Source organism: Silene latifolia, chromosome Y (assembly GCF_048544455.1).
Source record: "Silene latifolia isolate original U9 population chromosome Y, ASM4854445v1, whole genome shotgun sequence".
Classification (NCBI taxonomy): domain Eukaryota; kingdom Viridiplantae; phylum Streptophyta; class Magnoliopsida; order Caryophyllales; family Caryophyllaceae; genus Silene; species Silene latifolia.
In genome coordinates this window covers 227613987-227637606 of record NC_133538.1, presented here as the reverse complement: position 1 = coordinate 227637606, position 23620 = coordinate 227613987, and the positions used below count along the sequence as shown (strand labels likewise).

The following is a 23620-nucleotide window of genomic DNA, read 5'->3' as shown; positions in this document are numbered from 1 at the left end:
AGCCCACCGCGGCCATGCTTCCGGCCGGTATCACAACTACTCAAATTACCGCGCCGGACTTCGAGATCAAACCGGCTTTCATTAGCCTTGTGGAGAGGAAGCAATTTTGGGGAAGTACTTTGGAGGATCCCAATTTGCATGTGCAAAATTTCTGCGATTATTGCTCCATTATCCGTCAAACGGGCGTCACTCAAGCCCAAATAAGGGAAATACTTTTCCCTTTCTCTTTGAAGGACAAGGCCAAACTTTGAATCAATAGCCTTGACCGCACCGCCACATGGGAATCACCAATTGGGAGACATTGGCTCTTGCTTTCTATCAAAGGTTTTTTCCACCGGAGAAAACTCAAACTTTGAGGAGCCAAATCACCGGATTTCGTCAACAAGCTCTTGAGAGCTTATATGAAGCTTGGGAGAGGTACAAGGAGTTACAAAGGCAATGCCCACATCATGAGCTAGATGATTGGTTTCTAGCTATAAAATTCTACAATAGATGTTGTGCCGAGTCCCGAAGGATTCTTGATTCCGCCAACAATGGGCGGTTTGATCAAATTGACACTGATATTGCTCATGCCATGATCGAATCTATGGCGTTCCATGACGCACAATATGTTAATTCCCGAAGTGTGCCACTCGAAGGTAAAGAAGAATCCTCCGACAATCCCGTCTTGTTAGCTCAAATTGCCTTACTCCAACAATAATTGGCGGAAAGAGATGCTAGAGATTCCCTTCAACAACTCAATGTCGTGTCTTCTACAAGTCAAATCATTGTTTGCGATGGTTGCGGAGGTGCGGGTCATTATACCGCTCATTGCCAAGCTCCTATTGAAGAGGTAAATGTTTTTCAAGCTTTAAGACAAACTTCTTATCCACCGGGTACATTTTCAAATACATATAATCCAAATACAAGATTTCACCCGAATATGTCTTATAGAAGCAACAATGTGCTTAATCCTCAATCTCAACCCCCACCACAACAAAATGCCTATTTCCCTCAACAAAAAAAGTATAATCCTCCACCGGGTTATCAAAACCAACAAAGGCCACCTCAACAAAACTACCAACAAAATCAACCCCCACCACAAAATAAACAAGAAGGAGGTAAGCTTGAGGCTATGATGGTTCAAATGCAAAGAGAATTGTTGGCGCAAATCCAAAAGAGTGATCAAGCTCACAATGCCGCAACCAAGATATTGGAGCAACAAATGGCTCAACTAGCCTCATCTAGCTCTTCAAAAAAAATGGGTCAATTACCACCTCAAGGTGAGCAACCACATGCGACCGTTAATTCTATCTCCTTAAGAAGTGGTACAAGTTATGATTGACCTTCCTTGACCTTGGATGCCGAGGTGGTTGTTAAAAATCCCAAGCTTGGGGGAAATGACAAAAAGAAGACTAGTGAAGAGCCTCTTGTTAGGGATCGTGTGCCATTTCCTCATCGGTTATTAATGCTAAAGAGAAAGAGCAAGCTTGGTACCCAAGAAAGTGATGAGGTGGTTGTTGACAAGGAGGTCTCTCCTAATGCTAAGGAAAGTGATGTCGTTCCTAAAAAGGTGGATGTTCCCAACAAGAACGACAAAGTGAAAGTGAGAGATGTAGAGGATGCTCCTCCAAAGGAAGTTGTTCAAGTACCATTTCTCCATCGTCTAGCAAAGCACAAGGAGGAAGGTAAGTTCGGTAAGTTTTTGGAAATTTGTAAGAATTTGCAAGTCACCGTCCCATTTATAGAATTTCTTACCCAAGTCCTCTCCTACGCAAAGTTTATGAAGGAAATCCTCTCAAAGAAGCGATCCTTCAATGAGGTTGAGACCATTGCTTTCACCGAAGAGTGTAGTGCACTCTTACAAAATAAGTCTCCCCTGAAACTTAAGGACCCCGGTAGCTATTCTATTCCTTGCACTATAGGCACATATACCATTTATAAGGCCCTTTGCGACCTAGGTGCTAGTGTGAGTGTCATGCCCTATTCCATTTGTGAAAAATTTAACATGGGTGCTTTAAAATGCACAAGTATCACATTGCAAATGGCGGACCGTTCTTTAAAGCGACTTTTAGGTGTCTTAGAAGATGTACCCGTCAAAGTTGGCAAGTTTTTCATACCAGTTGACTTCCTCATACTTGATATGGCCGAGGACTCACAAACCCAATTATATTGGGTAGGCCATTTTTACGCACCGCGGGTGCGCTAATTGATGTGAAAAATGGGAGGTTGACGTTAAAAGTGGGTGATGACCGAGTTTTCTTTAGCAAAAACAACACCGTTAGAAGCCCAATGTTACAAGATTCTTGTTATTTATTTAGCACTGTGGACTCTCCTAATGCCTCTACTACGCTTGGATCCTTACTAACGGATCCATTGGAGGACGATATTAGTGTTGTTTGTTTTGTAGGTAACAATGCAAAGGGCACTATTTCTAAGAGTGCCAAAAGAAAAGGGAAATTTTATTTGAACAATTTCAAATGGTTGCGAAATGCAAAAGGAGCTATGAAATGGAGCTTGGGTGGTGGCAAGCGCGATGACGAAACTTGATCAAATAGCTTCTTACGTCGTGTGGGACGTTAAACTAGCGCTTCTTGGGAGTCAACCCAAGCTTTTTAATTGCTTTTATTTATTTTTGTTCTTAAATTTCCGCAATTTAATGTTTTTCGTAGATTAGAAATAAAATACTCGACTTGACGATGTTTCTTTTTGTGATTTATAAGTGAAAATGAAGAAAGGAGATTTAAAGGAGAATTTTGCATGCTTCCCCATGCAAGAACCCCGTTCGGGGATGTAGTTTTTGAAAAACGGGGCGGAATTAAATAAAACAAGGATGCAAGTCAAATAGCAAGGACGGGTCAACCCCGATCGGGGTTGCCAGCCCCGATCGGGGACGTGGTTCTCTACTTCTGTGGCAGCTGCTTTATACGGGTAAAAAAAAAAGAGAAAATTTTCTATCATTCCCCTATCAACCCGACGGTACTCTTTACACTTCTCTCTTCCATATTCCTTCATTTCTTCACTCAAAATCACTAGGAAATATCTATTTCTTCATCATTTTGCAAGATTCAATCAACCATTAACATCAACAAGTAAGTTTCTCTTCCTTTTCTCTTTAATTTCATCCATTTCAATCAATTTAATCAAGTTTTGCAAACCCTAACTCAAATTGGCGGAATTTGATTTTGTGTTTATAAGTACTAGAAATTGATTGTAGAATGCTCTATTTATATTTATAGTATGAATTAGGTAACTAATTTATTCTATTATGTTTATTTGGATGAATTTCGGTTTGCCTTAAGATGAATTTTTGTCTTAAATTTCAGAAACATGGCACCAAGAAGACCTATTACCCAAGGTGCTTCTAAGAAGAGAATGAATGATGCGGAATCGTCCCAGGCTGCGGAGGATGTGCAAATGGAAGAGGTCCCGGAGTGGCAAGATCCGGATTTTCCCGGCGTAATCTTTAATTGTCAAAAGCAATATGACAATTGGGTCATCCTAAAGGGAAAAGGTATGAAACCGACTAAGTTTATTAACCAAGCTTCTTTAAACAATATTGGAATTGAAAAGAATGTTAAGACATTGTTTAAAAATCTTGGTATGAAACATTGTTATACAATGGATTATAAGACCTTTCCCGAACTCACCCTTGAGTTCTTAAGCTCTTTTGAGTTTCATAGGTATAAGAAACCCGGTTTTGTGCTTTTTGTGACCTTCCGACTGTTTAATGATGACCATAGATTGGACCTAGAAAACTTCGCTAATATCTTCCAATTTCCTCATAGAGACTTACCTACCAAATCACACGAGTCTTATAACCCCGTTTTGACATGGAATGCCATTTCTCACTTCCCCTTTCAAAGTTGGGACCATTTCCTTCACCAATATATACACTATCCCGACATTCATATTTGGCAAAGGTTTATGGGATAGACCTTTTTTTGGGAGAAATGAGCCTCACTCGGTGAGGAAAGTAAAGGTGGAGATTTTGGGTGCTTTTTTGAGTGTTAATGGTGATGATGCTTGAGGTATTAATATCCCCTACCACTTTGCGGTCCACTTGACCAAACAATGTAACTCCAAGAATAGTTGTATTGTCTTAGGAGGTTTGGTTACAAAGATTGCTCACCACTTGTGTAGGTTCAACCAAGAAAACACCAACTTGAGGCCATTGCTTATGTCTAGGGAAAAAGGGGTTGGGCTAGATTATGAGAATTTTCTTTCTTGTAATTGGTTTAGGGATGCTTACCCTAACATGGTTTAGTAGATAGGGAGGCAAGACTCCATTCGTCTACCCGAAGAAAAGAAATAAATTAAGGCTTTAGTTCACACAAAGCCCTATCATGTGAGTGCCCCTTTTACTAGACCGACTTACCACTTGGATCTACGAGGCGAGCTACATACCACCATTGAGCGGCGTGAGGGAGGTCAAACCTCTCAAGCACGCCATTCCACCTCTAGTATTCATTCACCCTCTAGTCTAGAAATGACGGATATGATATGTGACTTGAACTTAAGTGTTAATACGATTTGTGATGACCAAAGACTTGCATTGCATCCAATTTATGATCATTTTGCTATACAAGGAGTAATCCAACGCGAGGGGCCACACCCTTCATTTTATACTTATCCCCCGGGTGGATTTCCTCCTCCTCCTCCCCCTCCTAACAATGATGCAGGTACTTTTACTACATATGCTCCCGGTCTGGATTTTTGTGGTTCGGATTATGGAGTTGAGGCATTACATAGAGGATATGGAGGATATGGAGGGTATGGTGGCTATGGTGGGTATGGTGGTTATAGTAGCTATGGTGATGGTCTTGGTAGTGGCCAAAACATTGGTGAATATGTCACTCCTCTTCAAGAGGATGACTCTAGTGGAAGTGGTCAACAAGGTGAAGGAAGTGGAAGTGGTCAGAAGAAGAAATGAAGGAAGGGGTTCAATTTTTGGCCCTTTTCTTAGATGAATGATAAAGAAGTCCCCCGAATTCTTGCTAGCTTGGGGGGAGGCTAGCAAGTCGAGTAAGTTTTATTTGCTTTGCATTTTAGTTTAGGTCTTGCAACCCATTAAATATGATCTCTAGTCCTTCCTGTTTTGTGCTTTGAGCCATTTTTATGGTTTAGTTGCGAAATTTAATTGTTGGCACATTGAGGACAATGTTATGTTTTGCTTGGAGCATTATTGTCAGAATCGCGATTTGATCCAACGATTCTACGATTTTACGATCCAAAAATGCTTGACCGATCCTGGATCCTACGATTCAATCATGGTTGTAGAATCTTACGATCCTATTAATTTAAAAATTTATAGAGAGGGGATCATAACACGATCCTACGATTTTACGATCCTACGATCCGATTCCATATTAAAAATATAATATATATTATTATATAATGACACCGTAAAACCCAAATTGCGTGTAAGTTGTAGAAACATGTTCATACAATGATAATAAAATCATTAATTACCAATATTTTATGGATAAATATTAATAAATAAGTGATTTGATCTTCAATTATATGTTATTACCAAATAAAAAGTTATATTTAGTGAGTTTGCAGAATCTTGCGATTCTACTGATTCGATCCTACCCTCCCCATCGATCCAAAGTAGAATCCCGATCCTAACAACATTGGCTTGGAGGGAGATTGCATTTGCATATAGTGTAGATTGCATGTAGTGTAGAAAATTTAAAAATTTTTGAGAGAAATTTTGTGCTTTTTGCTTGCATGTCACCTACTTTCCCTCTTGCTTATCCTAATTATAGTTTTTGGCTAATGATTTGTTCTTATATGATGGGATAATAGCTACATGGGGACGTCTTAACATAGTAGGTGGGAGATGGAAAATGAACCGAATAGGCTTGATCTTGACTTTTGGCAAGCTACAAAATCGTAAGGTAGAACATCTTTAGACCGATGCATCCATATCCGGTCTCTCTTAGGTGAGTGTAGGTGTCTCCTTATGATGTGTGTTTCATCAAAACGCACAAGTATGGTTCTCATGTCATCTTTTTGTAAGCATGCATTCATTTGTTATAGCATTTTGGAGCCATTCACATGAATATATTTGCCTTCTTGACCCCTTCACAAACATTTTTCCTAGCTACATTATAATTTGTCTACCTTGTTGAGCTAGTAGCTTTGTTTGGTCTTGTTTGGGTGCTCAATTGGGATTTGTTTCAAAGTTTGAATATCATGTGAGCTTGGTCTTAATGCTCAAGAAAGAAAAAAAGAGGAAAAATGAAAGAGAAAAAAAATGATGAATTGAGAAAAAGTTGAGAAAAAAGAAATGGAAAAAAAGCATGAAAATGAAATGAAAAAAAAAAGTATGATTTGAAAAGAAAAAAAGAGAAGAAGATGTTAATGTGAGAAACTCTCATGCATTATTCATATATTTTGGAGAGTTTTCTTATGATTTGAATTGCAAATTGGGTTAGAATTGCGATTGAGCATCTTTACATTTGGTTGTTGCTAGCTTGACATTAGCTCCACAATCCATAATTCATTTGTTCTCCTTTCTTACCCATTACATATTGCCTTCTTCCTACCCATTTGGCTTCTTTATCATACTTGCATTTGATTGTTTTGGCTTACTAGTTTTGATTGATTACCATATTAGATTACGGGCACATTATTATAAGTCGAGGATAGTTGTGTGTTTATTCACAAAATTGTCCTTTCATATCAAAATGAGTTTGAGTGCCCCGTGAGAGTCCATAAGTCAAAAGATCATGCAAGAGCTTAAAGGTTCATTTCGAGTTTTCCATGCTACGCCGTCGTGTAAATCTCATCCATGTTTTGCTTTATTCCTTGCCCATGTTATTTCGGGTTTCTAAATCATAATGATTAGCTTGTTTAGGATATTGCAATTGATGGGATGTGGTTTCTTGCTTAGGGACAAGCAAGGGTTTAGCTTGGGGGAGTTTGATAAGTGCATAATTTATATTGTTTTACCCCCTATATTGCATCCATTTTACATGTCATTTAGCACTTATCATACTGTTTTGAGCTAATATTTGTTATTCTAGTTGCAATTGCTTGTTTCCACATGTTTTGTAGGAGTTTAAGCTTTTAGGAGCTAAAATATAACAAAAATGCAAGCTAGAGTGCAATGGCTAAGTGTCACGGTCCGCTACTTTTGCCGGACCGTGGCGCGCACCTTTGCCCCTTCTCTAGGCAAGATGCAAGCGACAAGGCTCTTCGTACTAGTGAGAGATCGCCCACTAGCACGATACTCGGGTCTCGGGGTGTGAGTCGGGATCCTAGTGTCGATCCCACAAACACGGCTTGTTAGTAAAGTGAAGGCTAAGAGTCGTTCACAACAAAGCAACAACAAGCAATACGAAGGCACAAGGTAGGAAGTAGATTTTCATTCACTAGTACTCCCTAAAGAGGGAAATTTGATATTTACATCCTGGTAGAAGGAAACATTGATTTTACAAGTTTAGTTCAGAATAGCGATATACCTATTTATGGAAACCTATTCTAAAACTACTAAGAAAATACTTACTACAAATGTACAAGGAAAATGAAATTACATAAGCATAAAATAAATCTAAGGGCTCAAGTGTGCGGATCGTCACACTCTCCCCCACCTAATCTGTTGCCGCCCTCGGCAACACAAAAAATCTTGAACGGTGCTTCAGTGAGACATCCTCGGTGAGCTCTGACTGTCCATGCAATGTTGGGGATTGGCTTGTACAACTCGGCTTGAATGTGCGCTTCGTCCCAAACAATGACTGGCCTCTTCGTCCCTTCAAGGATAGGCTGGAGTTCCTTGACATAGAAGCTGCCGAACGTCATGTTCTCCAAATTCACCACGTGCTCCTTGTCTCTCGGGAACGCCCACTTTGCCGCTGCTTGAAAAGTGCTCTCTCGGGCTTTCTCCAAGTACTGGCCCCAACGGACCTTTGTCTTGTCTCTCGTCACTTCAGCACCTGCATTCAAGGGAATGTGAGATCTCCAGGACGCCGAACCAGCATTTCGGCGCGGCCCCCTGATGGTACGAGGCCTTCTCTCTTGGGTCGACTGACCCGCAAACCAGGACGTCGATTCAACACATCGACGCGGCCCCCTGATGGTACGAGGCCTTATCTCTTGGGTCGACTGACCCGCAAACCAGGACGTCGACTCAGCACATCGACGCGGCCCCCTGATGGTACGAGGCCTACTTCTTTGGGCATCTCGGCCCTCATTGTCTACTCCTCGGTGAGGGGGTAGACTCTTCTTTCGTCCCCAGGCCACTTAGCATCGTAGTTAGCCTGGGTCTTGTTCGCCCTCGGCTCCACCGAACCTTTAGGCATTCTCCAAGGTCGCATCCCTTGTTTCGGCGTCGGTATCACCCTCATAGCCGAAATTCGATGCTGCCCCTTGTCTTCGTCGCTGTCTACCGTCTTCACTACGATAGACCCCATTAGTAGCATCGATCCGTCACTCGGTTTCAATACCACCAATGCTTTCTGAAAGAACTGCATCCCGAGTACTAACTTGAAGTCATCCAGCGGAACGGTGGTGAAGTCGAGCTCCCCCGCCCACTCACCCACTTGGACCGCGACCTTCTTAGCCACTCCTTGGACGCGTCTCATTTTCCCATTGACCGGCTTCAGTGGTATTTGTTAGCATCCCGCAAAACTAGCCCCAACCGATCGCTTCTTCTTTCGTAACAAAATTGTGGGAGGCACCCGAGTCGATCAAAGCTCGTGCGTGCTTCCCATTCACCATCATGTCCACGTACATGAGCCCGTTGGATTTCTTGGCGGAGGAATCTTCGTATTTCCCCATCGCGCTGATCCGTTGGAGTGAGCCCATCTGTGGTTGGTCTTCATCATCACTCGAGTCTTCGTTACACTCTTGGTGATAGACGGCCAACGCCCCATCAAGACGTTCTTGAGCCCCTTTCGGCATCTTCTTAAACATGGCATTGAACTCCGCTTGGTTCGGACAATCGGCCATCTTGTGAGGACCCTTGCACACAAAACACGCGAACGGTCTCTTCGTTGTGGAAGCAGTAGAGATTCCCCCCTTCGAAGACGAGCTTGAGGGCGAGTTGGTAGTGCTCGCCGATTGGGCTTGACTTCCTTGTGAGCGGAACCGACTGTTCCCAACTGAAATGGCGCTGTTTTGTGGCCTTTGTCCGTTGTACCCACTTTGTGACACACCAGTATTCCCCGTTGGTGCCACAACTTTTGGTGCCTCTCGCTCCCCGTGAAAGTCGAGCAGGCGCTCCGCAGCTGATATGGCCGAAGACAGAGTTTTGGGATTCTGCCTCATGACCTCCTGTTGTGCCCACCTCTTCAACCCGTCAATGAATTCGAATGTCCTATCCGTCTCGGACATTTCGCTAATCTCGAGCATGCACGCTGAGAATTCCCTCACGTATTCCCGGATTGATTTGGTGTGCTTGATTTCCTTCAACTTCTTCCGAGCAACAAACTCCGTGTTCTCGGGATAGAAGTGATCCTTCAAGATCCTCTTGAAGTCGGCCCACGATGTCACCGTAATCGTGCCCGCATCGATTTCCTTGTACCTAGCCCTCCACCACATCTTGGCATCGTCGACTAGATACATGCTTGCCGTGACAACTTCCGCGTCTTCGTCGAGCCCACTTACTCGGAAGTATTGCTCCATATCGAAGATAAAGTTATCCACCGCCTTCGAATCCCTCGCCCCATCGTAGGCACGAGGTGGGGGTGCCTTCACCTTATGGCTCCCCATAGATTTCCCGTCATTGCCCACCGCTTTCACGAGCGTGGCGCAAGTGTTCTCTAACATCTCGACCTTTCGGTGCAGATGATTGATCTCTTCCTCCCGATCGTCGGGGATCGCACCACCGATCGCTTGGATGCGAATGTCCATCCCGTCTACCTTCGTCTCAAGGTCACAAACCGTCTTTTGCAACTCCTCGAGGCTCGCGGCCATCCGCATCACGATGTCCTCGAGTTTGGGAAGCTTGACGTCGATTGCGTCCTCTAAGGCATCCACTCGGTCCTCGATTGTTTCGCCCATTTTCTCGATCTCGATAAACAAATGCGGCTTGCAGACGCCCGTCCGAAGACCGGGCTCTGATACCAAATGTCACGGTCCGCTACTTTTGCCGGACCGTGGCGCGCACCTTTGCCCCTTCTCTAGGCAAGATGCAAGCGACAAGGCTCTTCGTACTAGTGAGAGATCGCCCACTAGCACGATACTCGGGTCTCGGGGTGTGAGTCGGGATCCTAGTGTCGATCCCACAAACACGGCTTGTTAGTAAAGTGAAGGCTAAGAGTCATTCACAACAAAGCAACAACAAGCAATACGAAGGCACAAGGTAGGAAGTAGATTTTCATTCACTAGTACTCCCTAAAGAGGGAAATTTGATATTTACATCCTGGTAGCAGGAAACATTGATTTTACAAGTTTAGTTCAGAATAGCGATATACCTATTTATGGAAACCTATTCTAAAACTACTAAGAAAATACTTACTACAAATGTACAAGGAAAATGAAATTACATAAGCATAAAATAAATCTAAGGGCTCAAGTGTGCGGATCGTCACACTAAGCAAGACAAACTATTGGACTAAGTGTATGAAAGTGCATGGATTTTTGCATGAAGATTTGATGGATTGAAGTAAGAATTACAATTAAAGTCAAAAGCAAAGTCAAGCCCAAAAATGAAAGTCCAAATTAGAGTGAAAGCATTGGATGCTAAGGAGCTTTGGATGCTAAGAATGTGATGTACTACCGGGTGTTTAAGGAGCATTAAAGCACGAGCATAGAGATTGATGCGTGTCCTAAATATGATGTTTTACACCCTATTTTACACGTATTTCAGAGCTCATTTGTGTAGTTTATGCTACTATTTTCTCTATTTCCGTCTACTTTTGTGTTTTTGTGTAATGTTGCAGAAATGTGAAGAATCCAGCGGAAAATGAGTCAAATCCGTCCCCGAGTACTTGGCATATTATTTGACATGAAGTATTTACTCAAGAAACGAACTTGATGCGCGTATCAAGGCCTGAAAGATAGATTTGCGAGAGTTTAAGAACCGGATTACCAGCTATAGACTATAGACTGACCTACGTGGTCTATAGACTATCAGAATGCTGAACAAAAGTCTGCAGGAAAGAGAGCGGTCGATCGACTGGTCCCAGTGGTCGATCGACCACACCACGAGACTGACGCGCAAATTAAAAGACGAGAGTTAGAAGCCCAATTATAATTAGGTTTTAGGAATAAGAGTAACGTGACATTCCTATATAACGTAACCTCTTCCTACTCTTTTATTAATTCATTCAGATTGGGATTCAGATTTACATACCTACTTTACAGTTTGCATTAGTTCTAAATAAAGTTCTTCTTTTGCATTCGGATTCGCTTTTTCTTGGCCTTCTTTATCTCTGGTAATTCTTGCTCTAAGTTCTATTCTTTCTTTATAGATTAGAATTGACTAAGTTAGAATCCCTAAGCCCTAATTCTTTCTTTTTGTGATTTTATTGTTCATTTAATTTAGTTATGAATCTGTTGTTTTCATCTTTATTTTTGTTTCTGTTATTATTTCCAGTATGAGTAGCTAAACCCTTCGTGCTAAGATGTAGGGGACCTGTAGTGTAGGCGGCGTAGATTTCGTAGACCTGAGTCGCGTCATGGTCGATCGATCGACACACCGGTCGATCGAAGCTCACGTGAGATCAGCTCCGTTTTAATTGATTAAATTGCTTAATTTGACGAAACGAGTGCACGCGACTAGTTGAATAATTAGTAATTGACCAACCCATTAGATCGAAAGATAGGGGAGGGAATTAGACTACTAATTGAAACGACTAAATTATACTAAGATCGAAAGATATGTAAAATTTAGACTTTTAAGAATCACTTTTCAGGGCGAGAGTCAGTACTAGTGATACTTAGGGACCCATAGCTAGATCGAAAGATGCTACCTGTTAAGAATGGACCGAGAGGACTTCTTATTTTTCCGTCTTACGTGATTATTTCAGACTTACTTAGGATACTGCCGTCGAAATTACAGTGAACCGACCATCTTAGCATCCTTTTAATATTTGATTTCATCCATTTTCTTTAATCACTCATTTATTTGCTTAGTTTACTTTAAATTTTATTGCCTTTAGTTATAGATCATTCAAATCAAACCCCTCCGAAACTGTTACTTTAGACTAAAATTAGACAACTATTAATTGCATCGCCTCTCTGTGGTTCGACCCTGACTGCCAATAGCTATAGTAGTAGTTTGGAATATAAATTTATCTTTGATACTCTATGACGGTATCAAATTTTGGCGCCGTTGCCGAGGAGGAAATTGTTTAATTTTAAGTTGTTTTTATTTTAGTCTTTATCTTAGTTTAAGGGACATATGTTCCTTAAACTCTTCTCATATTCTACTTGTAGTTTCCTCTTATGCGCAGGTCACAGGGTGGTGAATTACGACCGTTAGATCCTGAGATCGAAAGGACTTTGCGTGAGTTAAGACGATCATCTAGAGTATTGCCGACAGAGGAAGAGCTGAGTACTCTGTCCAGTTACTACGAGAACGAGTTATTTGAGGAGGATCCACCTTCGTCTTCTATTTCTACTTCCTCAGCTGAGACCGTTACATCTCTAGATATGGCTGAAGAAGCAAGTATAGCCAATCACTCCGAGCCAAAAGCCGAAAATCTCTATAAGGGATTCGCGTTGCAAATGAGGGACGGAAAGAAAATTCAAGAAAAACCGTCCTACATCAACTTGGTTGAGAGAAGACAATTTGGGGGAGCTGCGAATGAAGATGCGGCTAAACATATGGAGATATTCATTGACTCATCTGTTGTTCCATACCCCCACCACAGTGTGACCCAGACCGGATAAAAGCAATGATGTTCATATTCTCGCTCCGTAATGCTTTGCTAGGGGGAGTGGTACCGAGATCCGAATCGAGCCGCCAATGGGATTACTTATTGGAATTATTTGGCCCTAGTATTTTATAAGAAATATTTCTCTCGCATCGAAGACCAATGCGATTAGAGCTCGATCACAAGCTTTAAACAGTGGTCTGATGAAGATTGTCATGAGGCATGGGTGCATTTCAAGATCTTTGGTGCGATCTATTCCGCACCATGTGTTCGAACAATGGTGCCTGTGTAACCAATTCTATAATGGGCTTTATGATGATCAGAGGGCTATCCTGGATGCTGCAGCTAATGGGAGATTCCAGGAAAATGTTGGAGAAACTAAGGGGTGGAAGATTATTGAAGATATGGCCACCCATAAAGCTGAGCATGGGAATTCTAGAGGAAATCAGAGAAGATCAGCTGAATCTCCTGCTGTAGCTGCAATAGAGGCCCTTACTGCAAGATTTGACAAGCTAGATTTTGGGGGATCCCAAAAAGGCGGGATATATAAAGTTAATGCAGTTTCAGACGGTCCCTTTACATGCAAAAGATGTGGAGGATAGGGACATGTTTCGGAGTTTTGTACTAGTTCGAATGAAAAATGTGCTGCCTTTCAACACTTTAGGCAGACTGGTACTTATCCCGATCCCTCTAATGTCCAACCTAATTTGAGGTGGACTAACCAGAATGTCCTTAATCCAGGTCCACAGCAGCAGCAGCAAAACTATGTGCTCCCTCATAAGCAGCAGCAGTATCAAAAGCCTCCCTATGTGCCTCAGCAGCAGTAATTTCAAGGTTCTGATATTTCTAAATTGAAAAACATGGTTCAGAATTTGTCGGGTTTGCTGCAAAAGGAGTCTCTAGCTAGAGAGACTTCTACAAAAATGTTAGAGAGTCAAATTGCCCAATTGGCAAGCAAAAGTACAACTAGAGCTCCGGGGCATTTACCATCGCAGCCGGATCAAAAAGAGACTCTAAATGCGATTACTTTGAGGAGTGGGTCTACCCTTGATGGGCCCGCTATGGTCGAAGATGTTACTGGAAAAGATGGGGCGGAACCGAGTAAGAAAAAGGCTGGAATGAACAGTAGCAAGAAAAAGACGATCAGCAGGTACATCAGTCGATCGACTGACATACCTGGTCGATCGACCAGCTCGGGTAACAGTGAAGCTTCTGGTCCTGCGGAAGCCAGTCGATCAACTGACCTACATGGTCGATCGACTGAAGATGCGTCTGATCGTGAACCTTTCCGTCTTCCAATACCAGATAACTTGAGGGACTACTTATTTTGGGGTACGATGACTCCGAAATTATCGAGGCAAGATCCAAATGCTGATGGGTCAGTTCCGGTTCCAAAGTATGATACTACGACGGTTAATGGTTCATTCCTGAGACGGTCTGAAGAAGGTTCGAGCTATAACAAGGATAAGGTAGTAGATTTTCAGCCTAAGTCCACTGATGCCGGTATGAGAGACCTAGAGGAAAGGGCCAAGTTGCTTCTTACAGCCCCGTACCCAGAGAGATTGGTGCCGACAAAGGAACATATATCGTTTAACAAGTTTGAAAATGTTATTCGTAGTTTAAATGTGCAAGTTCCTTTCTTAGAATTAGTTAATCAAGTGCATGCTTACATGAAATTTATGAAGCAACTGTTTTCTAAAATGAAGTTACTTGATACTGTGCAATCTGACGCACTAACTGAGGAGTCATGTTTCTATTTGACTCATACCGCACCTCATAAGCTAAAAGATCCAGGTAGTTTTTCAGTCCCATGTAATATTGGCACCTTTTCTATTGAGAAGGCCTTGTGTGACCTAGAGGCCAGTATTAGTGTTATGCCTTTGAGTCTCGCTAAGAAATTGAAATTGACTAAGTTTGCAATCACAAACATGACAGTACAGATGGCTGATCGTTCTGCGGTCCAGCCCATAGGAGTCTTAGAGGATATAGTTGTGCAAATAGGAAAGTTCTTTTTCCCAGTTGACTTTGTTGTGCTAGATATACCCGAGGATGCTCACATCCCTATCATTTTGGGTAGACCATTTCTGCACACTGCTGGTGTAGTTATAGATGTTGGCTCAGGGACATTGACCTTTAAGGTGGGGAAACAGTCCATTGTTTTTGCCCTGGCCTATAAGAAGAAGGCTGCTATATACCCAGTAACTTGCAATGTAGCTAAATCTTATGTTGTGTTGCCTGATATGCCTGCCCCTATGCCTATTTCTGCCATAACACCTCCGCCCCAGTTTGGGAACAAATTGGAGGAAGATTCTTCTGTTTTGACTATTGCAAGAGCTGGTTTGGGGAAGTTAGAGCCGCATGTTGCTCCAGTTGTGAAGGAGTCAATCGTTCAAAGAGGCGGTCTAGGATGTCTTAACTATGGCACAGATGAGGAGCCAGTCAAGGTGACGGAGTCCGATTTGGATTTTGACGAGCCAGAGGAGGTCATTGATTGGGAAGATGTTAGAGATGTTGATCCGTTGAGTTCTGCGGATATTGGAGTGTTAGGAGCCCCGCTGAGGAGATGAGTACTGTAGAGGCTACCTCTTGTAGCCAGAAGCCGAACAAGTGGGCCATTCCGTGGCCATTCTTGATCAACTATTAGTTAATTAAGACTTTTTTTAAAAAAAAAAAAAAAAACATTGTATTGCTTTTGTTAGCTTTTTTATAGCTTTGGTGTGCGCGAGACTTCGCTTTAATAAGTTTGCTTAGGATTTAAAGACTTTAGACTGTTACTTTGGGTTTTGCGCAATTTTGGGCGCGTTATTATGTGTATTTGCAGGTTCATATACCATATTAGCACAATTTATTGAGCTAATTCGAAGAAATCAGAAACTTACAGCAGGTATTTCAGTCGATCGACTAGCTTGTGTGGTCGATCGACCGTCCGCGACTCAAGGGCTACATTCTGTCACCCTGGTCGATCAATGGCCGGGTATGGTCGATCGACCGCCTTCATTCACAGACCTATTCAAGACCATTCCCCTTTTGTGTTTGGTCGATTTGCGGAGTTGAGGGAGTCTTTTCTCCACTTTGTTCTCCGATTCATTTTGTTTTCTTTGTTGTCTTATTTTGCACATAATTTTGCGTTTAGTAAATTGCTTTATCGGAATTACGCGCGATACTTTTGTTTCTATTCGGTACCTATGGTAGCACATTGCTCTTTGAAACCTCCTAGCTCACGCTGGTTTGGGGAGATTTCCTGCTGCGCTTGATCTTTTGAGTTTCCGAGTCCTTCTTTTATGTCAATTTTAGTTATAATTCCGCAAAATCCCAATTTCCTTTGCTTATCTTTCTTATTTGATTTCGCACAATGGGGACATTGTGTGATTTGGTTTGGGGAAGGGTTTTGCGTTGCATTCATTCTGTTTTGCATTCACGTTTACAATTTTATCTTGCATTGTTGTTTATTTTTCTCTTATATACAGAAAATCAAAAAAAAAATTTGAGAAATTTCAAAGATTCAAAAAATGCATGTTTGTTTTAGCATATAGGTTGAGTCGGAACGGTAGTATTTCAATTATGACATTGCATTTTCATCTGTTTATGCTTAAGCCGTGCTCATTAACATGTTATTAGTAGAATCATATATGCATAGTCTACGAGTTTTCGTTAATTTATTCGCTGAATTTTGAGACTTGACTTAGATTTTTGGCAAACTACATCATTTTCTGAGGATTAGAGCTTATAACTGGTGACATTCATGACCAGTTTATTTAGGATGTGAGAAGTTACTCCTTATAAGGCATGTTACATTAATTTGCATAAATATGAACTTGATCTACTTAATACCTATATGCATTCGGTTTGTGGTTTGTTGACACATGTGGTAGAGGTCCCATTTTCTCATTTTACCCATAAACCTCACATAGCCAAATTGCCCTTTTGTCCCATAAGCTACATACTATATTTAGCCTACCTTATCTGAGCTAGTATTAGTAGTTGTGGGAATCTGTTTATTGCATTTTGGTTATATTGCTCTTTATGAGAAGGTTGGTGGAATGTTGGAAAGGAGGAAAGAAAGAAAGAAAAAATAGAATTGGAAAAAAAGGGGAAAAAATGGAAAGCAAGTTCGACCATGCACTGCAAGAAAGAAAAAGAAAAAAAAAAGAATCAGAATCGCATAATTCAAAGTCTTTATTAAATGGCGATTTTTGCTCCCATGTTGTATTTGCATCTTATGGGGAGTTGACTAATTGCGGAAACTGTGAGATTTGTGCTTCTAATTGGCACCGTTTTGTATCGATTGATCTTGAGTTTGAAGTTGGGATGTTCCCGTAATTTGGGTCTGTAGTTACTAGCTTGGATTTAACTCCTCATATCCAAATTTATCTTAGCCCCTTCTTACCATTTACCTCACATATCCATATTTACCTCGGCATGTGTCATGGTCATTTGTTTGGTTGGAATGCATATGTACGGTTGTAGAGATTATTTTTATATTAGATTGCAGGCATGTTCTTATAGGTCGTAGTCAGGTGAGAGTCACTACATTTACTTCTTTCTATCTTTACATATACTCACCCGTATTCATTGTGTGATTTGAGTGACCCGTGAGAGTCCGAATTGATAAGTCTTTATAGTTTACGGTTCAGCAGTTTTTTAACGACTACATAACTCGTTTGAATGATTCATTTCGCTAATTGATTGTTAGTTATTGCATTAAACTGGTTTAGGCTTTATAGTTGCATTTCGCTCTGAGATTGAACTCGTTCCACTAGGTTTTAAGGTCGAGTCTAGTTCTTGCTTGGGGATAAGCAAGAGTTTGGTTTGGGGAAGTTTGATGCGTGTCCTAAATATGATGTTTTACACCCTATTTTACACGCATTTCAGAGCTCATTTGTGTAGTTTATGCTACTATTTTCCCTATTTCCGTCTACTTTTGTGTTTTTGTGTAATATTGCAGAAATGTGAAGAATCCAGCGGAAAATGAGCCAAATTCGTCCCCGAGTACTTGGCATATTATTTGACATGAAGTATTTACTCAAGAAAAACGAACTTGGTGCGCGTATCAAGGCCTAAAAGATAGATTTGCGAGAGTTTCAGAAGCGGATTACCAGCTACAGTAGTCTATAGACTGACCTACGTGGTCTATAGACTGTCAGAATGCTGAACAAAAGTCTGCAGGAAAGAGAGCGGTCGATCGACTGGTCCCAGTGGTCGATCGACCACACCACGAGACTGATGCGCAAATTAAAAGATGAGAGTTAGAAGCCCAATTGTAATTAGGTTTTAGGAATAAGAGTTACGTGACATTCCTATATAACGTAACCCCTTCCAACTCTTTTATTAATTCATTCAGATTGGGATTCAGATTTACATACCTAGTTTACAGTTTGCATTAGTTCTAAATAAAGTTCTTCTTTTGCATTCGGATTCGCTTTTTCTTGGCCTTCTTTATCTCTGGTAATTCTTGCTCTAAGTTCTATTCTTTCTTTATAGATTAGAATTGACTAAGTTAGAATCCCTAAGTACTAATTCTTTCTTTTTGTGATTTTATTGTTCATTTAATTTAGTTATGAATCCTGTTGTTTTCATCTTTAATTTTGTTTCTGTTATTATTTCCAGTATGAGTAGCTAAACCCTTCGTGCTAAGATGTAGGGGACCTGTAGTGTAGGCGGCGTAGATTTCGTAGATCTGAGTCGCGTCATGGTCGATCGACTGACACACCTGGTCGATCGACCGTCTCACGTGAGATCAGCTCTGTTTTAATTGATTAAATTGCTTAATTTGACGAATCGAGTGCACGTGACTAGTAGGATACTTAGTAATTGACCGACCCATTAGATCGAAAGATAGGGGAGGGAATTAGACTACCAATTGAAACTACTAAATTATACTAAGATCGAAAGATATGTAAAATTTAGACTTTTAAGAATCACTTTTCAGGGCGAGAGTCAGTACTAGTAATACTTAGGGACCCGTAGCTAGATCGAAAGATGCTACCTGTTAAGAATGGACCGAGAGGACTTCTTATTTTTCCGTCTTACGTGATTATTTCAGACTTACTTAGGATACTGCCGTCAAAACTACAGTGAACCGACCATCTTAGCATCCTATTAATATTTGATTTCATCCATTTTCTTTAATCACTCATTTATTTGCTTAGTTTACTTTAAATTTTATTGCCTTTAGTTATAGATCATTCAAATCAAACCCCTCTGAAACTGTTACTTTAGACTAAAATTAGACAACTATTAATTGCATCGCCTCTCTGTGGTTCGACCCTGACTGTCACTAGCTATAGTAGTAGTTTGGAATATAAATTTATCTTTGATACTCTACAACGGTATCAAATTTTGGCGCCGTTGCCGGGGAGGAAATTGTTTAATTTTTAGTTGTTTTTATTTTAGTCTTTATCTTAGTTTAAGGGACATCTGTTCCTTAAACTCTTCTCATATTCTACTTGTAGTTTCCTCTTATGCGCAGGTCACAGGGTGGTGAATTACGATCGTTAGATCCTGAGATCGAAAGGACTTTGCGTGAGTTGAGACGATCATCTAGAGTATTGCCGACAGAGGAAGAGCTGAGTACTCTGTCCAGTTACTACGAGAACGAGTTATTTGAGGAGGATCCACCTTCGTCTCCTATTTCTACTTCCTCAGCTGAGACCGTTACATCTCCAGATATGGCTGAAGAAGCAAGTATAGCAAATCACTCCGAGCCAAAAGCTGAGAATCTCTATAAGGGATTCGCGTTGCCAGCCGGGACGGAAAGAAAATTCGAAGAAAAACCGTCCTACATCAACTTGGTTGAGAGAAGCCAATTCGGGGGAGCTGTGAATGAAGATACAGCTAAACATATGGAGATATTCATTGACTACTGTTGTTCCATACCCCCACCAGCAGGTGTGACCCAGGACCGGATAAAAGAGACGATGTTCATATTCTCGCTTCGTGATGCTGTTGGGGAGTGGTACCGAGATCTGGATCGAGCTGCCAATGGGATTACTTATTGGAATTCGCTGGCCCTAGCATTTTATAAGAAATATTTCTCTGCATCGAAGACCAATGCGATTAGAGCTCAGATCACAAGCTTTAAACAGGGTCCTGATGAATATTGTCATGAGGCATGGGCCTGTTTCAAGAGGCTGGTGCGATCTATTCCGCACCATGTGTTCGAACAATGGTGCCTGTGTAACCAATTCTATAATGGGCTTTATGATGATCAGAGGGCTATCCTGGATGCTGCAGCTAATGGGAGATTCCAGGAAAATATTGGAGAAACTAAGGGGTGGAAGATTATTGAAGATATGGCCACCCATAAAGCTGAGCATGGGAATTCTAGAGGAAATCAGAGAAGATCAGCTGAATCTCCTGCTGTAGCTGCAATAGAGGCCCTTACTGCAAGATTTGACAAGCTAGATTTTGGGGGATCCCAAAAAGGCGGGATATATAAAGTTAATGCAGTTTCAGACGGTCCCTTTACATGCAAAAGATGTGGAGGAGAGGGACATGTTTCGGAGTTTTGTACTAGTTCGAATGAAACATGTGCTGCCTTTCAACACTTTAGGCAGACTGGTACTTATCCCGATCCCTCTAATGTCCACCCCAATTGGAGGTGGACTAACCAGAATGTCCTTAATCCGGGTCCACAGCAGCAGCAGCAAAACTATGTGCCCCCTCATAAGCAGCAGCAGTATCAAAAGCCTCCCTATGTGCCTCAGCAGCAGTAATTTCAAGGTTCTGATATTTTTGAATTGAAAAACATGGTTCAGAATTTGTCGGGTTTGCTGCAAAAGGAGTCTCTAGCTAGAGAGACTTCTACAAAAATGTTGGAGAGTCAAATTGCCCAATTGGCAAGCAAAAGTACAACTAGAGCTCCAGGGCATTTACCGTCGTAGCCGGATCAAAAAGAGACTCTAAATGCGATTACTTTGAGGAGTGGGTCTACCCTTGATGGGCCCGCTATGGTCGAAGATGTTACTGGAAAAGATGGGGCGGAACCGAGTAAGAAAAAGGCTGGAACAGTAGCAAGAAAAAGACGATCAGCAGGTACATCAGTCGATCGACTGACATACCTGGTCGATCGACCAGCTCGGGTAACAGTGAAGCTTCTGGTCCTGCGGAAGCCAGTCGATCAACTGACCTACATGGTCGATCGACTGAAGATGCGTCTGATCGTGAACCTTTCCGTCCTCCAATACCAGATAACTTGAGGGACTACTTATTTCGGGGTACGACGACTCCGAAATTATCGAGGCAAGATCCAAATGCTGATGGGCCAGTTCCGGTTCCAAAGTATGATCCTACGACGGTTAATGGTTCATTCCTGAGACGGTCTGAAGAAGGTTCGAGCTATAACAAGGATAAGGTAGTAGATTTTCAGCCTAAGTCCACTTATGCCGGTATGAGAGACCTAGAGGAAAGGGCCAAGTTGCTTCTTACAGCCCCGTACCCAGAGAGATTGGCGCCGACAAAGGAACAGGTATCGTTTAACAAGTTTGAAAATGTTATTCGTAGTTTAAATGTGCAAGTTTCTTTCTTAGAATTAGTTAATCAAGTGCCTGCTTACATGAAATTTATGAAGCAACTGTTGTCTAAAACGAAGTCACTTGATACTAAGCAATCTGTCGCACTAACTGAGGAGTCATGTTTCTATTTGACTCATACCGCACCTCATAAGCTAGAAGACCCAGGTAGTTTTTCAGTCCCATGTAATATTGGCACCTTTTCTATTGAGAAGGCCTTGTGTGACCTAGAGGCCAGTATTAGTGTTATGCCTTTGAGTCTCGCTAAGAAATTGAAATTGACTAAGTTTGCAATCACAAACATGACAGTACAGATGGCTGATCGTTCTGCGGTCCAGCCCATAGGAGTCTTAGAGGATATTCCTCTGCAAATAGGAAAGTTCTTTTTCCCAGTTGACTTCGTTGTGCTAGATATACCCGAGGATGCTCACATCCCTATCATTTTGGGTAGACCATTTCTGCACACTGCTGGTGTAGTTATAGATGTTGGCTCAGGGACATTGACCTTTAAGGTGGGGAAACAGTCCATTGTTTTTGCCCTGGCCTATAAGAAGAAGGCTGCTTGGTACCCAGTAACTTGCAATGTAGCTAAATCTTATGTTGTGTTGCCTGATATGCCTGCCCCTATGCCTATTTCTGCTATAACACCTTCGCCCCAGTTTGGAAACAAATTGGAGGAAGATCCTTCTGTTTTGACTGTTGCAGGAGCTGGTTTGGGGAAGTTAGAGCCGCATGTTGCTCCAGTTGTGAAGGAGCCAATCATTCAAAGAGGCGGTCTAGGATGTCTTAACTATGGCACAGATGAGGAGCCAGTCAAGGTGACGGAGTCCGATTTGGATTTTGACGAGCCAGAGGAGGTCATTGATTGGGAAGATGTTAGAGATGTTGATCCGTTGAGTTATGCGGATATTGGAGTTGTTAGAGCCCCGCTGAGGAGATGAGTATTGTAGAGGCTACCTATTGTAGCCAGAAGCCGAACAAGTGGGCCATTCCGTGGCCATTCTTGATGAACTATTAGTTAATTAAGACTTTTTCTTTTTAAAAAAAAAAAAAAAAACATTGTATTGCTTTTGTTAGACTTTTTATAGCTTTGGTGTGTGCGAGACTTCGCTTTAATAAGTTTGCTTAGGATTTAAAAACTTTAGACTGTTACTTTGGGTTTTGCGCAATTTTGGGCGCGTTATTATGTGTATTTGCAGGTTCATATACCATATTAGCTCAATTTATTGAGCTAATTCGAAGAAATCAGAAACTTACAAAGAGTATTTCGATCGATCGACTGGCTTGTGTGGTCGATCGACTGTGCCGCGACTCCAGGGGCTTCTGTTCCTGTCACCCTGGTCGATCAACTGGCTGGTATGGTCGATCGACCGCCTTTGCTGCTGTACCTATTCAAGACCATTTCCCTGAAGTGTTTGGTCGATTTGCGGAGTTGAGGGAGTCTTTTCTCCACTTTGTTCTCCGATTCATTTCTGTTTTCTTCTGTTGTCTTATTTTGCACATAATTTTGCGTTTCGTAAATTGCTTTATCGGAATTACGCGCGGTACTTTTGTTTCTTTTCAGGTACCTATGGTAGCACTGCTGGCTACTGAAACCTCCTAGCTCACGCTGGTTTGGGGAGGTTTCCTGCTGCGCTTGATCTTTTGAGTTTCCGAGTCCTTCTTTTATGTCAATTTTAGTTATAATTCCGCAAAATCCCAATTTCCTTTGCTTATCTTTCTTATATGATTTCGCACAATGAGGACATTGTGTGATTTGGTTTGGGGAAGGGTTTTGCGTTGCATTCATTCTGTTTTGCATTCACGTTTACAATTTTATCTTGCATTGTTGTTTATTTTCCTCTTATATACAGAAAATCAAAAAAAAAAATTGAAAAATTTCAAAGATTCAAAAAATGCATGTTTATTTTAGCATATAGGTTGAGTCGAAACGGTACAATTTCATTGATGACATTGCATTTTCATCTGTTTATGCTTAAGTCGTGCTCATTAACATGTTATTAGTAGAATCATATATGCATAGTCTACGAGTTTTCGTTAATTTATTCGCTGAATTTTGAGACTTGACTTAGATTTTTGGCAAACTACATCATTTTCTGAGGATTAGAGCTTATAACTGGTGACATTCATGACCAGTTTATTTAGGATGTGAGAAGTTACTCCTTATAAGGCATGTTACATTAATTTGCATAAATATGAACTTGATCTACTTAATACCTGTATGCATTCGGTTTGTGGTTTGTTGACACATGTGGTAGAGGTCCCCTTTTCTCATTTTACCCATAAGCCTCACATAGCCAA

At 41.5% G+C, this 23620-nt stretch overlaps 1 non-coding gene across 1 annotated transcript; it reads right to left on the bottom strand.

Annotated features, from left to right (window-relative positions):
* Window positions 1–349: 349 nt before the first annotated feature.
* Window positions 350–456, bottom strand: LOC141636186 (small nucleolar RNA R71). The gene has a single exon (XR_012540816.1). It is a non-coding gene; the product is annotated as a small nucleolar RNA R71 (small nucleolar RNA).
* Window positions 457–23620: the final 23164 nt, after the last annotated feature.